Source organism: Amia ocellicauda, chromosome 1 (genome assembly GCF_036373705.1).
Source record: "Amia ocellicauda isolate fAmiCal2 chromosome 1, fAmiCal2.hap1, whole genome shotgun sequence".
Classification (NCBI taxonomy): Eukaryota; Metazoa; Chordata; class Actinopteri; order Amiiformes; family Amiidae; genus Amia; species Amia ocellicauda.
The window spans coordinates 36,910,839-36,928,964 of NC_089850.1; the positions used below are offsets into that span (position 1 = coordinate 36,910,839).

At 38.2% G+C, this 18,126-nt stretch overlaps 1 long non-coding RNA gene across 1 annotated transcript; it reads right to left on the reverse strand.

Moving 5' to 3' along the window:
• Positions 1–8,186: 8,186 nt before the first annotated feature.
• Positions 8,187–10,537, reverse strand: LOC136760071 (uncharacterized). The gene is made up of 3 exons (XR_010820147.1): positions 10,441–10,537; positions 9,754–9,879; positions 8,187–9,083 (listed from the first exon to the last, which is right to left on the reverse strand). It is a non-coding gene; the product is annotated as an uncharacterized LOC136760071 (long non-coding RNA).
• Between the last annotated feature and the right edge of the window lie 7,589 nt (positions 10,538–18,126).

Consider the following 18,126-nt stretch of genomic DNA (forward strand, 5'->3'; position numbering starts at 1 on the left):
TATCTGTTTTTCTTATGTCTATCATGAGATTCAATCCCAAAACACTGTTTATTATATATATATTAATTATTAATGTGGTAATTACCTGAGGCAGCTTACAAAGTTTATAATAATCACAAAATATGACTTATTATAATGATCTTATTATATATGTATAACATTTTGAAAGTCTAGTTAGAGGAGAAAGATGGGAGTAAAATCCCACTTCTGCAGTTTCTGCAGAGTCCTGGATTGCTCTAGTCACAATGATGTGTGGTTTACTTTACATCAGGAGCTCATTATGTAACTCAGTCAGAGGGATCATGTGATGCATTATTCTCATTAGGTAAAATGTATTAATATTCAATCATGGTAATTTCCTACCATACTGTAAATGTGTATTTGTGAAATGCCTGGTCTCTCGGTTGCAGCATGGTTTGAGTGCTATGCTACAGTGTGTAGGGCAATCAGCTGGAGTAAATTAGTGGTAAGAGACTGTACATCTAAAAAGGTTGCTTTATAATAACTGTTCTATATATCACACTCACATGCCTGAAGTCACAACAGGAAAACAAAAACCCAAACACTGGTTGTTTAACGTCTTTCTTATTAACAAAGACACAACAAGATAACTTACTTAGAACAACATTGAGACACATATGCAGTTTGCTTTTTGTTTAAAGTGGTGTGTGTCTTTCAGAATGGTAATTACAGTGACAAAAATACATCTAACAACACTCCTCTGCCATGCCCTGGGGGAATGGGAGCACTGTTTTGCAATAGCAGGTCTTTCCAAGGTGCCTGAAGGCTCAAAACTGGAAAATCAAATACACTAGTTTTAACCCTTGAAATGGTACACTTACAGTATGTCTTGAAATAGGCATGCCTCAGATCATTTCCTATTAGTTTTTGCTTAAATTCCTTATATTCCTTCCAAGCCCTTTGCATATTCTCCATCATTTAGGTTCTACATCTGAGCATGTCAAATCACAGTGTTGTCGTCTCAGTGTTTATCTTCAGTGTGGAGTTGTAAGACCAATATAAAACATTACAAAAATTACCAATTTGCCTGAAATTATTGCATAAAGCACACTCCTCAATCTTTGGCCTGTGAATTTTCAGCTTTCCTGGGTCACTATGACAGGTTGCCCATGCAGGCTGGTTCAGGGTTTAAGTTTGGGTGCAAATGGGAAAGTCAGTTTTAAATATAATACAATACATAACTTAGTACAGAATTGTTTTTAAATGTTCAGGCAAGAAAATCACCAATAGAAAACCAAATATAGTCAGTCTGTGATTAATTCACTGTTACCAATTTAAAAAGTGTTTGTGTGCATCACTGGAGAACACAGATGATTTCCCCATTCTCAGCATTTACATATGTACAAGCTGTACATCCATTTTTACTTGACTTCCCTATCACCATGATTCTAGCTGCATGTATCTGTATGCAGTATAGATGCAATTTATTAATCCAATATAGCCTTATGTAAACTATCACATCCTGTTAAAGACACAATAAGAGAATTATCATGCTGTTAATAATCACTCTTTCCATATTTTTAAATTGTCATCAATGCCCTAATAATTGTGTAATTATAATGTATCCTTTTGAATTATGCTTAGTTGTAACTTCTGCTATTGACGGACAGTTTGTGAACTTTTGGTAAAGGGTGTCAATTGTGAAACAAACTGGTGTCTTCATCATTTAAAATACAGTTTAGTCATGTCTTACAGCTGATAGACATGCAGAATGAAAACACTGAATGTAAGATCCTGAAAGAAGGAGATGGAATTTAAGGCTTGCTTATCCTCTGTTGATACAATAGAAAGAAATATAATCCTTTATTTGTTTTGTTTCCTTTTCTCATATTTGGATTGCATGGGCATGTCTATGTCCATGCTGGGCATTCAATAATAGAAGAGAGAGAGTTAAAAGCTTAACCCTGAGTTGTTTCAATGTTGTCATTGAATTAGAGACCAACCAAACCCAACCCATTAAAGGATTACAGCTATTCACTCCAGGGGTGGACTGGGACCAAACAACTACTGGCATTTGCCAGAATTGCCCGATGGCCAGTCCGCCTATGATTCACCCATCTTTATGTGACATCTCTCTTTTAGCATCATCGTCTCCAGCAGAATCACAATTGACTCTTTATTCTTATAAATCCTATACCAACATGAGAATACTCATATTAATCTCTAGAAGAAGAGAAGAAGACAACCCCCAATCACGCTTTACTCTGCTCCCAGCACAACCAGTGAGATACACCCTCATGTACACACTATCATAAATCCCACGTAACAAGTTCCTTTCCCCTGCATTAGTCAGTAGCTCACTCCCATAGCGCCTAAACGACACTCCCTCTTGCTTAAAATCAGAATAACATTTCTACGCCACTCCAGCCTCCACCTTTGCAGCAGCTCATTGACTTCAACCATCATGTTGGGGGGGTTCTCATGGCCAAGGGACAAGCCAAGCTGGTTAAGGCCAAAATACAGTCATTACTTCAAATATATACATTATATTGCCTGAACTACTTAAATATTATTCCTCTTCAATAAGGATATACACACACATACACACACATACTTCAACTCAAGATAATTGACCCAGAGAATAACTGTATTCTAATTCTAAAGAGAACACAAGCATTACTGACTTGCATTACTGATTGCTGGGGAATACCTGTTTTAGTGAGAAATGAGAGTTCTCAACAGAATAGCTTACACAAAGTTACCTGAACTGTGATAATTCATCTCTGAATCTGATACTCCTGTTGCTCTCATTTATATCATGTTTAACATTTTTATCAGTGTGTTTGTTTTGCTTTTGGAAAGAGTAAAGATTCTAGCTTTAATATAAATGGCCTGCAGACAAAACCTAGCCAAACACACTCATCGTGTTTTTGTTTTTCTGCTAAAAATACAACCCTGGCAATAATGTAAGTGTAGCTTTTCTTAATGTGACCTTTTTCCTCCATGTGTCCCATGTCAGTCATAAATTGTATAATGCATGCAATATAAATAAACTGAGTTATACATTTAGAAAACATCTAAACAGACAGCAGAGATATCTTACAATAAAAAATTACCTATTTTTACAAAGCTTGACCTTACACTTATCTCATGCCATGCATGAAAAGTTTTTGTGTAATGCAGAATGGCAGCACAAATACATGTATTTTTAACAGCCTTGAAACTGTACACAATGAAATAAAACCTCTGTGTATTGATAAGCTGCATTCATACTTTAATATAAAAAAACCACTTGACTGGCATTGTGGAATCATCCCATGACCTTCATTGTTTGGGCAGTGAGAAACTGATCTTATTGCACAAGTTCTGGCACTTTATCTGTTTTGCATTTGCTTTTATTGCAGTGGTAATGTGAATTTGCACATATTATATCCCCCTTTATAAGGTTATCTCACTGTTGTAAACCACGCATAGATCTTTGTCTATGACTTATATTTTAAAGAGTAAATGAAAGTGGGTGGCTGAAAAGCACACAGTTAAAATATTGACTCTTGAAGTCCTTTTAATTTATATATACATTTTTATTTTGGCAGAGAGGAGATTGTTTCACATTCCATTGGTAAAATTATGTCTAATTTAAATGTATTATGGCTATGTATATATAATGGTTCAATAAACAAGTAAAACAATTTATGATGTGCAGAGTCAGGTGACACATTAGCACATATAATGAGCTCAGCAGTGAGATATCTGCTTGGTTCCTCAGTACTGGTGATGTTCATTTGATGAATTAGGTGTTTTGGTTTTCATCATCAATTGCAATCTCCAGAAATGTAGTACTTCTTGTTCTGAGTGCATAGTGTTCTTAAAGGCATTAACTTGATCATGCAAAATAAACTATACAGAAATCTTACATTATAGGCAATGGAGTTAAGGATGTTTGCCCTGTTACTTAATATTCCTTCTTTGGTCTTTCCAAATTCAGGGTTTTAGTTGTTGTTGTAGCCAAGATCAGTAGCTCAATTTTACAGTAAGCAATCTATGTAGGCAAATGGCTTGTGGAGCTTTGTTAGATGCTGTTGTTCAGACACTAGATACAAAGACTGTTTCTCAGAAATGTGAACAAATATGAAGAAAACACACCACAATGGAACCTTCCACCCATGTTCCACATTCATGGAGGTCCTGAATTGAATTGAGAGGTAGGCCTCATTAAATATGATTCACTCCGAGCCAGGTTACATAACGGCAGACGTAACCACAAACCTCACTCATCCGAGCTGTTGTCTCACCATTGCAAAGTTTGTGTTTTCCATCTGTATTGTGTACCTGCGAAGTGATTAAGTCAGCTAGGTGCAGAATTCACCAACAGCTGTAATGCATATGGACGTCCCTTGGACAGTCAGCATAACCACTTAGCAGGTCATTCAGTCCAACCGAGGCAACAAGACACCTATTAAACCATCAGGAATCCTTGGATCACTCAGTTATTAATGGCCACTTAATAAGCATGATGAGTCGAATGGCCTCCTCTCGTTTGCAAACTTTCTTTTGTTTCTTATGCTTCTTAGGGCATAACGAACTTCACACTTCAGTCTGGTTCTTCAGGAAGCTTGCACACTTTTAACCAGTGTTACCAGCTCAGCCCTTTTAATTAATCTCATCAGGACAGAATACCTGACTGTGATGAATAAAGTAAGTGGGTGCATTCAATATACTGACCGCTCAGGAGGTTTTCAGGCATGGCACCAGTATGTGGAGTTTGTGGCGTTTGTAGTAATAGAAACATATTGGGATGTTCAGAAAAACAACAACTCATGTTCTAGTACAATCCAATATTGGCAACGGGAGGCTTGTCCTATGACATTCGGTAGCATTTTGAATATATTTCAAATTCTTATTCCTTTTTTCTACATAATCATGCAGTCATGCCCAACTGAGGCTGCTGATATCAATGCTTTACCCAGCAGTTGGTTATAATGTTAAGATTATGTTAATAATCAACAGACCCTGCTGTTAAATTATAACTTTTCTGATGTAAAACAAATCCATCAGTAAATACTTTATGCATGCTGTGAATGGCTATAAATAGTGTACTTATACGAAAAAAGGACCATCAAACATAAAATCTACTATTAATTTGTACATGGTTGCAGGAAAAGACTCACATTGCAGACAGTTATATATTGCCAGCTCTGTCTGTCACTTGGCTTGGGGAACACTGACTCCTTTAGATCTACAGACTTTGAACCAGACCATCCTGGCTCCCACTCACTGGCAGCAGCATGAAGTAAGGGCTTGGATGTTCTATTTAGCTGATACCTTCACACACAGAAATGATGGCAGAAACCTTCTTGTGGATGTACTCCCTCTAATGCATAATGGGTTTACTTACTTCTTCATCAAGAACATATCTGCTGCCCCTGCTATGGCCGCCTGCCTGTAATGACCTCGGTGATTATTAGTGAGACTCTAGGTTGCTGATTTCTTTCTCACACTTTCATTCCTTTTTTACAAAAATGCTTGTGTATGTGAAGCCCACTGTCTTTGATTATTTTATTTCAGTCCATTCTAAACCATTTTTAAAATAAAAACATGTTATTTTTGCATAAGATATTTGTAAATCATTGTTACAAACTAATCTTTTTACTTTGGTATTTTAAACTGTTTTCATTTGTGTGTGTGTGTGTGTGTGTGTGTGTGTGTGTGTGTGTGTGTGTGTTTTACTTTTGTTCTTTAGAGATATTTTTGCAGTTGTTTCCCCCTTATTTTACTGATTGCTTTTTGTGTAAAGCACTTTGGGTTTTTAAGAAGGCCCTATATAAAATGAATATATTATTATTTATTTATTTTTTAATTATTTTTTATACATATTAATGTATATTTAAATATGTTTCAGGCATGGAAAAAAAATAGGAGTTGAAAAAACAACAACCTTCTGTTTACTTTTATTACTCCAGAGGGTGTGGTAAATCTCTGCTTGTCTGAACCTATGCACTGTGGTGTTCCAAGTTGATTGACATATTTTGTTAAGACAGGTTTATCATGCAAACCAGTTATATCTGGCACCCAATCTGTGGTCAGGATCAAGTTTAAAAGCCTGCAGGGTGATACATATTTTTTACAGATGCCATATATTAAAGCAAGATTGTTGATTGTTCTAGGAAGAATGCTTAGTGTTTTACTGATATTACACACTACACTGAGTTGTTTGTTTCACCAATAAGCTCCTGATGTGTACTCAACAGGTCACTGTCTAGATACCCATTGAGAGAACTGCTGCCAGTATGGGAGGTTATCATGTCAATACACCAGGCATTTCAGGATGTTTAAGACCCAGATCTTGCTCCGGGGATCTTTGGCACACACATCTGGCTGTTTAGCCCCTGGCTACTTTCCAGCAATTATCCACATCACACGACAGTAACAATGATGACAGGTATTGCAGATTGAATGGAAACTGGAATAGGCCACTTCATTTCAGTTTGAATGTACCTGCTTCATACTTATGAGTATAAGAATAGCAAAGTATGTATTCGGACTGATTGGGTGAGATTTTCTTTCTATCAGATTCCAGCTCAGTTCTCATAACTCAATGCATTATAACCTAATACAAGCTATAACAAGCTTTTTGGAAAAAATAATTTGATAGAAAATAGAGGAGCATCTCAATGAAACCATATTCTTGGTGATAGTCATGGGTTTAGATGAGGCAGATCATGTCTTACTAATTTATTAGAGTTTTGTGAACATGCAACTGCAGCTGTAGATCATGTGAAAGCATATGATATGATACACTTAATTTTCTAAAACCTTTTGATAAGGTTCCACACCAAAGACTGATCCTGAAGGCATTCAGGGTAATGTAAGTAGATTATGAACTGGTTGATGTGTAGGAAACAGAGGGTGTTGATTAGAGGAGTTGCTTCTAACTGGAGTGAGGTTGTTAGTGGAGTTCCACAGGGATCAGTACTAGGGCCTTTGCTTTTTCTAATCTATATTAATGATCTGGACTCTGGGATAGTTAGCAAACTTGTCAATTTGCAGATGATACTAATAGGTGGCTCAGCAGATACAATATTCAGTTGTGGGGAAGCAATAAAAAAGGCAAACAAAATGTTAGGGTATATTGTCAAAAGTGTAGAATTTAAAACAAGGGCAGTGATGTTCAGACTGTACTGCACTAGTTAGACCTCATCTGGATACTGTGGACAGTTCTGGGCTCCACACTGAATGAAAGGCATTTCAGAGGTGAGCAAGCAGACTTATTCCAGGTTTGAAGGGGATGTCATACTCAGAGACTGAGGGAACTGAACTTTTTCACCCTGGAACTGAGGAGACTACGTGGGGACTTGATTCAAGTCTTCAAAATCATGAAAGGCATCGACCACATCAAACCAGAGGAGCTTTTCCAGATCAGCAGGGACACACGCACCCGGGGACACAAATGGAAATTTGGTTTCAAGGCATTCAAGACAGAAAACAGGAGACACTTCTTCACACAGAGAATAGTCACAATCTGGAACAAACTCCCCAGCGATGTGGTAGAAGCTGAAAATTTGAGAACATTTAAAAATAGACTGGATAGGATCCTTGGATCACTTAGTTATTAATGGACACCAAACGAGCACAATGGGTCAAATGGCCTCCTCTCGTTTTTAAACTTTCTTATGTTCTTATGACTGATTACATAGCTGAGGATAAGCAGAGATTGATCTTAAATCATGTATTGTTACTTACACTGCAGTTCTACCTGTCACTTTGCTTCTTGGTGGATAGTGCAGAATTTGACTGTGTTCAATAGTCACAGTTAATGAGGAAAGCGTGACCTCTAGTGGCTGAATTGCTAAAACTTAAAACAAGTAAACGTGTTGGGTCTGAATAAATGAGCAAGTTTACTAAGCTTAAAGTCTTGTATAAGTTCGATTTGTGATGCCTCTTTTAATTAATCTTTCTACTACAAATAATAAAGACAACAACAAGAATTACAACAACAGATTCACAAACCTTCCCCTTTAGTGCTACAGAAGTCATGTAAAATGAAAAGGAAGTTGTATGCAAGGGCGTATTCAATATTATGCTCAGGTTCTAGGAATCAATTGAAACATTTGGCATGAATCCTCAAAGTTTATTGATCAATGGAAAAATAACAAAAAGCAGGTTACAGGTTTCTGTCTCATGACAGCTGTCTCTGCATACTGCAGTAAACCACCCTCTCTGCTGTTTTTCCTATCCCAAAACACATTCAGTTGACCAGTTGACCAGTTGACTGGAGACAGCACACCGCGAATGTAGGCACACCACCAGTCACTTCAGTCCTGCTCACCCCTTGGTGCTACAAGGACCAAGTGAACATAATTTCCCTTTGTTACAATTCTGCTCCAACTTGATATTGTCATGTAATTTGTAAGGCAGGAGCCAAGAGTAGAAAGAAAAATCACTCCTTTATTGAAAGCAAGTCTATTTTTGAATGATTTTGTATTTGTATATTTCAAGTGGTTAAGCCCATTGTGTACTCTGCTCAACACTTGTAAGAATTTGAGTTGCTCAGCCGTGTACATTTCACAATGGTGAAGGTGGGCAAGACTGGCTTTAAATTGTCCGTCTCTGTGAAAGGCTGGGCGTCCATGACACATTCACCTTTGTCTGAAGACTCGGAACTAAATACAAAATACTTGTCGATGCCCTTATCGTTTATCCACTGATCAGAAAAAGGAGGGTCTGATAATAGATCCAGCACTTCCTCTTTCAAACAGGGAGAGTGACGGGTGAAGAAAACAATGCAGCCTTGCATGTCCAGCCACCTGTACTTCAACTCCCTCTGGTTGGCAAACCACTCAATATCACTCAAGAGTTCCTCCTCGGCACTGCTGCTATTGCTTCTGGTAAGGATGGCCATGTGGTTGGATGGGTGGAAGATGGCTGAGGTACTCGTGCTTATTTTTGGATTTTTTAGGACCTGTTTAATTTTGCGCACTTTATTCCTTGTGTCATAGAAGGTGGCAATGTAAAAATTACGAACATCACCTATGCATTGTGTGCCTGGGAGAGCCAAGATGAAAGAGAAACTGTAGCTTTTCATCCCCTGCTCCATCTGTTCTTTCTCCACCTGATCCATGAAGCTGGAAAAGGAGGACAACAGCTTATAAGCCAAGTCAATGCACACAGTGAGGATGTATAAGGGAGGATGTCAGCCTCTTGGAGGCTTCATGGAGGTGGTTGATGGGGATTCTCCGCAGCTTTCAATGTAGTTCAGATATGGTTATTTAGAGCCCCAATCATTGATCATGATGCCTGCCCAGACCAGGATGGCCCTGTTCTATTGTGTTTGGAGAATGATGCTGTCCCCTGCCCTCTCCCAATCAACCTGTAATCAAGAATCTGTCTCCAGGTAGCATCTGAGCTGGAGAACATTGCATCAGTGTTTTTGATCCTATTCCCGGTGAATAAACAGACCTGTCTCCAGGAGGATAATAACAGAATATAAACCACTGCATTTCCTGGCATGCAAACTTAACTTCACCATGAACTAATTAAGGTTTAACTTAATTTGCACAGTGCCGAGATTGTGGTCATGTAAGAGTCAAAGTCATCTCCGATATACCCAACTGGACTGATGTATGCAGAATATCAAGAGCATTGAGATCTAGGAGAAGCCTGAAGATAAATAATAATATGTCTCTAGTTAAATTAAAACAAATATAATCTACATAAATTAGAGGGGTCCCGAAAGACACTGGGAAAGCTGGTGTTTGTCCAATGTTCAAGTTGCAGTTATAGAGACAGACTTACTTGTGTAGTATTTCCTCCAGGACACTTTTCTTAATTTCAGTTCCCTTAGTCAGGATCAAAAACATCAGGACCAGACAAGAACAGCAGAGAAGCTGCATACCTGTGAATGTCGGGAACCTCTTCTTCCTGAAGACAAACATTTACATCCAAGAGAATTATAAGATATTATAAATCATTCCATTCTCACAGATATTATTCTCTTCCAAATTCTAACACATGCCTTCCATTAAGAGTACAATTAAAACCTTATACTTCAAAGTATTATTATGAGCACAATGATTTACTTTTAAAAAGAACATAAAGCCTTTTATGTTACAGTATATATATATATATATATATATATATATATATATATATATATATATATATATATATACATTTGTCCACAATAACTTTACTATTGACTTTACTATTTAACTGATCGGTTGTTACACTATTTATTTTTTCTGTTTGAAAACTGAAAGCAGAATTTGTACATTAAACAATTCAAGAGAGAAGTAAAGGTTACCTTTATGATTAATTACAATTTGGGAGATTGAAAGATGAATTACATAATTAAGAGTGAGTGATGTATTGCATTATTAGTAGTAATTGTAGAGGTAATCTTATTATTATTATTTAGATACTGTAAATTGTATACATTTTGCCTGAAGTAATAAATAAATAAATAAATAAATAGCTACTTACACTTTGTTGTCTCTGTCAGAATTATGAGCAGTTCCACAGAACTCTGTCAGTCTGCTGTTGAAGAATTAGCTATGACGATTTCTACATATTCCTAGGTAGTGATACGATTACATGCAAATCATCTGTGCAAGCCAGAAGACTCAGATCCCATTTTTTCTTTCACCAAGATTCTTGGCTGTGTTTTCACTTGCAAATTAGGTTAAATTGCCTTTGGGTGTATTACTCAGGAATGTGCGCACTGTGCAAGTATAGGGTAGTATTTTTACATGTGAAAATGTTCATCCAGTATAATGTGATGGAACTCATGAAGTTACAGAATGTGTGGATTGTGCTATACATGATTGCATTGATCTTGCTATAAGATCCTGTTTCTGCTATTCTGCACAGAGCTGAGACGCAGGCCTAGAGCCCAACCACCTTCATTTTCTTGTCAAAAACCCTCTTATCTTCAATGGTTTTACTGTTTAAGTGTTACATGCACTTAAATACCATGGTAATTTAATTCCTTCATATATTTAACAGTATGAAGCATGCACATTCCAATTCAACACATTTATTGCTGAGGTCATGAAAATAAATAACATGATTAGGGGGTTTATAAATAGTTTAACAATATATACATTTTTCATGCATCTTATTCACTATGAAACATTAATTCCTAAAGACAGAAACTGCTTTGACTCTACTTGTGTTTTTTCATTGGACAAATACTGCCATTTTGTGTAAAATGTGAGGCTCTCTACTATACAATGCACAGAACCCATAAAAAGGCCCTGTTAGCTATTTTCATAATTTCAAACTTCCAAGTTGATCCCTCCCTCACATAATCTACATTTTATCTGTGTTTGGTAGTTTGCATTAAAGAAGTTTCCAGGGTTATCGCTCACCCATAGAATAGAGAGTCCTTTCTTTAACAATTTACACTGTTGATACAGTGCAATACAGGCCAGTATTTTCCTTTAAGAGCCCAGGATGGTGTCTCAAGCTCAAGCGAAACACTTTGGTGTTACAAGAATATGAGAAATGAAAACCTAGAATGGCTTGTCAGTACAAATGATCTACAGACCCCCAAAATGTGACTTAAAAGCCTGGGAGTTGATCGTTTCCATTAGGTAGATTAATGAAGCCTCTGTTGCAAAAAAGTACATGATATACTGTCTCTGTCATTTGCACATGGTTTGGTGTTGTTAATTAAATGAGAAGGATTAGTTCAGGACAGCCCTGGCCCTCAAGGGCTACAGTTTTACAGGGTTTGTAGATCTCTTTACATCCATCCAGTTTCCAAGCCGGAAATAATGCTAAACCGGTTCAGTTGATATTAATTTTACAATCAGTTTGTTTTATTTTATAGAGCATGCTTTCACAGTAAGCAAAATAAACTACTTTGTCACTACTGTTGAAATATAGCAGCATAAAAGAGCAATGTGCCGTGTTACAATAAAAGTGAGAAATACACACATTTGCCCAACCTATGACAAAAAGACTTACTGTGCTCAGAATAATTTCCACTGTGCCACAGTGCATTGAGTTCTCACGGTGAAGCTCTGGGAGTCTCTTCTCTCTGGAGATGTGAAACAGGATTTCAGTCTTTCTTGGGGTGGCCGAATACAGATGTTCTCACAAGTGAGGTACAGGGACTCCTCTCAGCCTTCAGCGATACTTTAAGGTGCACAGCTTTTCAATTTTCCTTTTCATCAACAACCAATTTCTAGAAATCAACATGACTGCACAACATGTTTCTCAACTTAATTTACATATTTTGTCAGTTGCAGAACCATGATACAGAGAAAGTATTTTTTGCAGAGATCATGAACTTAGTCTTATGTCCAGCAGAGGGAGACATTAATCTGAATTACAATACACTACCAGGTTGTTCATAAGGTAATATTGCAGTAATGCTATATATCAGCATGGATACAGGGGAGCAGTGTTGGGCTTGTCAAAGAAAAGAAGAAGAAATCTAATTCATGAGCATAAATAAATGCTTGTATTATGTTACGGTCTCATACATACATAGGGGATTTTAATGGGATTTTAGTGAACAGGCACAAGATGAATGCAAAACCAAGAGTCTAGTAGGCAAGTGAGATGCCTGTATCTCAAAGCCCAGAATATTCAGATCAAGACGTTGAATTGAGAAGCCACAGTACTAGAGCATGATTATGATATTGCAGGAGTCACGGGAATGTGGTTTACAAAGACTGGTGAGCATGAATGCAATCCTAATGGTGTTAGGAGGGACAGACAAGATTGAAGAGGTGGCGGGGTTGAGAAAGAAATGGCAAATGAATAAGAAATGCCATAGAACCTAGGTACTACTAATGCATCTAAATCCTTATGGGACAAACTTGAACACAGGATGTCTAGAGGTTTAGTGACAGGACTCAGGTTACAGACCAGCTCAGGTAGACACAGTGATGTCTTATTATACAATGCAATTAGGACAGCATGTAGCAAGGGAGAAACCATTATAGTGTAGACCAGAAGGGAATCAATCCCTAAAATCCATAAAAATCCCTAATCCTAAAATTAGAAACTATAGGGATACAGGGAAATGTAAAACAAAAAATCATGAACACAGCACTCAGAAACAAACTTTCCTTCACTGGCTCCCAATATGCTACAGGATACATGTTAAAGTCATTCTAATAGCATTTAAAGCACAGAGGGAAACCCACAGACAGCAGCACTATATAAGAACTTTCTGATATTCATGCTGCCTGTTTCTGTTGCATTGCCTGGAGAGAAGGCAACCATTAGGTCTAGGTTATAAGCCAGAGGTACATCAGAGATGTATTTTCTGCCTGTCAACCTATAGGAGTTTTTGTTTTCTCTGCTCTGTGCCTAATGGTTAACTTTTACATTTTGTTTTAATCACAATTGTATGTTGTTTTAATCTGTGCTCTGTAGCAAGCATGTAGAGTGCGTTATACCAAATTGATTGATTGATTGATTGATTGGTCTATAACTATATAATCTTTCTTTCTATCTCTTCAGATGACTGTCTTCAAGTGTACTGTGATGGTGCACAACATGTTATTGATGTCTAAGCTTACACTGCAGAAAAAAACACACTCCTTAAACACTTGCTACCTGCACACCAGTGTCAGGGTAGTCTTACAGTAGACAGAATGTAAACTATTCAAAGCTCGCCAAAGATCTCACATGGACACAATGCCTTCTTCTTTATTATATATTTTTTAGGTCAATGGGGAACCAATGGAAATGTAATAGAGCAAACAGTATTTTCGTATTTGACACACCCAGTGACACATGCAATTACAAAAGAGGCAACAATGTAGCATAAGGACAAACACATTATGGGCATTACTTGAATTTAGTTCTGTCATCATGACTAAGCATAACAAATATTGCATAAAGTTTCTTAATATTTGTTTGGTTTCAATTGACAATCATTTATATATTTGCTTGCTAAATTATGACCATACAAAGTACTTTTACTATTCATGTAGCCTATGCTGTATTGAATTCTCTTTTTAATTTTAATGTATATCTTGCAAAGGTTAACTGCTGCACACAGCATATATATACACCGATCAGCCATAACATTATGACCACTGACAGGTGAAGTGAATAACACTGATAATCTTGTTATCATGGCACCTGTCAGTGGGTGGGATATATTAGGCAGCAAGTGAACATTTTGTCCTCAAAGTTGATGTGTTAGAAACAGGAAAAATGGGCAAGTGTAAGGATCTGAGCGACTTTGACAAGGGCCAAATTGTGATGGCTAGATGACGGGGTCAGAGCATCTGCAAAACTGCAGCTCTTGTGGGGTGTTCCCGGTCTGCAGTGGTCTGTACCTATCAAAAGTGGTCCAAGGAAGGACAAGCGGTGAACGGGCGACAGGGTCATGGGCGGCCAAGGCTCATTGATGGACGTGGGGAGCGAAGGCTGGCCCATGTGGTCCGATTCAACAGATGAGCTACTGTAGCTCAAATTGCTGAAGAAGTTAATGCTGGTTCTGATAGAAAGGTGTCAGAACACACAGTGCATCGCAGTTTGTTGCGTATGGGGCTGCGTAGCCGCAGACCAGTCAGGGTGCCCATGCTGACCCCTGTCCACTGCCGAAAGCGCCTACAATGGGCACGTGAGCATCAGAACTGGATGACCAAGCAATGGAAGAAGGTGGCCTGGTCTGATGAATCACGAGTTCAAGGTGTTGACTTGGCCTCCAAATTCCCCAGATCTCAATCCAATCGAGCATCTGTGGGATGTGCTGGACAAACAAGTCCGATCCATGGAGGCCCCACCTCACAACTTACAGGACTTAAAGGATCTGCTGCTAACGTCTTGGTATGTTTTTCCCTTTTCACACCATTCTTTGTAAACCCTAGAAATGGTTGTGCGTGAAAATCCCAGTAACGGAGCAGATTGTGAAATACTCAGACCGGCCCGTCTGGCACCAACAACCATGCCACGCTCAAAATTGCTTAAAGCACCTTCCTTTCCCATTCAGACATTCAGTTTGGAGTTCAGGAGATTGTCTTGACCAGGACCACACCCCTAAATGCATTGAAGCAACTGCCATGTGATTGGTTGGTTAGATAATTGCATCAATGAGAAATTGAACAGGTGTTCCTAACAATCCTTTAGGTGAGTGTATATATATATACACTCCGATCAGCCATAACATTTCATTGTGTTACAACATGAAATCAAAATGGATTTAATCAGGAGTTTTTGCCATTGATCAACACAGAAAATGTCCATAATGTCTAAGTGAAAAATATAATCTGAAAATTGTTTTAAATGAATTACAAACACAAAACAAAAAATAATTGAATGTATAAGTAATCACCCCTTTGCTATGACACACCTGATTGAGCTGTGGTGAAACCAAATGTCTTTACAAGTTACAGAGTCCACCTCTGTGTAATTAAGGTGTGTCACATGATTTCAGGTTAAATACACCTGTCTTTGGGAGGTCCCACAGTTGGTTAGTACAATTCCTAACAAAATCTACATCATGAAGATGAAGGAACATTCAATGCAAATGCAGAATAAGGATCTTCAAAAGCACCAATCAAGGATAGGTAGGATATAAGAACATTTCCAAGGCATTGAATATCCCCAGGAGCACAGTTAAGTCCATTATTAAGAAACGGACAGAATATGGCAAAACTGTGAATCTGCCTAGATCAGGTCCTCAAAAACTGAGTATCCGGGTAAGAAGGGCACTAGTCAGGGAGGCCACCAAGAGGCCTATGGCAACTCTAAAAGAGTTAGTCTTCCACGGCTGAGCTGGGTTACACTGTGCTACTGCAACAATAGCCCGGGTACTTCACAAAAGTAGCCTTTAAGGAAGAGAAAAAACTCGCATCTAATCTCAGCTAGAGTTTGCCAGAAGGCATGTGGGAGATTCTGAGACCAAGTGAAGGAAGTTTCTATGGTCTGATGAGACCAAAATATAACTTTTTGGCCTCAATGCTTAGCACTATGTTTGGTGCAAGCCTAACACTGCATATCATCCTGTGAACACCATCCCTACTGTGAAGCATGGTGGTGGCAGCATCATGCTATGGGGATGCTTCTCTGTGTCAGAGCCTGGAAACCTTGTAAAGATAGAGGGCAAAATGGATGCACTAAAGTATCCTGGAAGAAAACCTGCTGAAGTCTGCAAGAGACCTGGGACTTAGGAGAAGATTTATCTTCCAGCAGGACAATGACCCCAAACATACAGCCAAAGCCACACTGGAGTGGCTTAAAATAAAATAGGTCAATGTCCTGGAGTGGCCCAGTCAAAGCCCGAACCTCAATCCAATTGAGAATATGTGGAAAGAGTTGAAAATTACTGTTCACCAAAGGTCCCCATCCAACTTGATAGAGCTTGAGCAAAAATTGATGTGTCCAGATGTGCAAAGCTGGTAGAGACTTATCTACGTAGACTCATGGCTGTAATTGCTGGCAAAGGTGCCTCTACCAAATATTGACTGAAAGGGGTGATTACTAATGCATTCAATTATTTTCTATTTTGTATTTGTAATTAACTGGGAACAATTTGCAGATTATATTTTTCACTTTGACATTATGGATATGTTCTGTGTTGATCAGTGGCAAAAACTCCTGATTAAATCCATTCTGATTTCAAGTAACACAATGAAATATGGAAAAGTCCAATGGGTGAATGCTTTTGAGAGCCACTGTAAGGAGAACAGTTTAATATGCAACTTAGACCTTCTGTCTCTAACATGTTATCTACTGCTATGCTACGGCTTTTTTAAAATACAATTGATTGGGGAAGGCCATGCCAGAAAACAATGTGTAAACTAACTTAAGCTGAACACTGGAGTGTTATTTCCAGATCTGCACAATATTCAAAGCCAAACTTTTTGTTTTCATTTCAATGCAACACTGAATTACTCAGTTCTAGATGTTTGACTAACTGGACAAATGTAACACTTCATAATCATTTCTGCTATGAAAATCCAGAACAATGTGCTACCCTTGAGTGTGATGCACTTGTCTGAGATTCATCAACTGTCATTCTTCTCCACAAGAGCCATCATACGCCCATGGAGAGGGTTCAAAGGTCAGGAACACAGTCGCAGTGAAGCAAATCCCTTGATCATGAAAGTCCTTGTTTCAGATTTAGTAAGAATGTATGTTTTCTGTACAATTAAGAAAGAAAAGGAATAAACAACAAAATGCCTGTTAGAAAATAATGATTTTTGGAATGAACAACTGAGCAAATAATCTGTGTTTGTGACAGGACAATGGGTCAAGCCAAGTAGTTAATATTTCTAATTCCAAGCCAAACAAACTTGAAAGTTCAAAAGCAGACACTGGGCCCTGACTCTGTCTGGACTTCATACAGGCTACCTGAACTTCTGACTTGAATTAGTCCAGAGGCAATATTAGCATAATGACATAGCGTTGTATATAGAACACTGTCTTCTACCCAGCAAGCTCTCGATCTTCTGTTATTCATTTTTAAATGCTGAAGTTTCACAGCTGTAAGTGAGCACTGGTAGGATGCATTTATCAAATACTTTTCTCTTCAGGCAAACGGGTAGATTTCCTTTCAGCTGCGATCTGCTTCTTCCAAACTCCATCTTCCATGGTATCTCTGTCTGCGATGTTTGTTTTCCAAGGTAGACATATGTTTTTGTGAAGTTTATGGAGTGAAGTTGAGAATCATGTCGACAGAGATGAGCTTCTATTGACACTAATCTACCGATAGTCATAGAATGTAAGGTAAATGTTGTGGATAAAATGTTGTTGTTAATATTGTGTGCTGGCGCTGTTAAGCTAATATGAACTGATATTGGGTGGATATATCACTGCGCTCCTCCAGTGCCAGAAGACTAACTCTATCTCCTCTCCACTCCCCTTCCTCCAGAGCCGCTCCTTCTCATCCCTGGCCCCTAAAAGGTGGAACGACCTGCCCACCGAAGTCAAAACAGCAGAGTCCTTGACCTCATTCCGGCGCTTACTCAAGATGCATCTTTTCTGACAGTACTTGTAATATTAGTCCTTTTATCCCTGCTAGATAGCACTTCACAGTTTTATTATGCTCCTTTTGATTGTTTTCCTCCTTGCTCCCTTTCCCGTAGCCCTTGACTGTGACCCAACATCTTCACAGCACTTAGCTTTCACCGTCCAGGATGTAGGACCTCACTTACTGTACTTACTGTAAATTGGAATTTGTAAAATGTATATTGA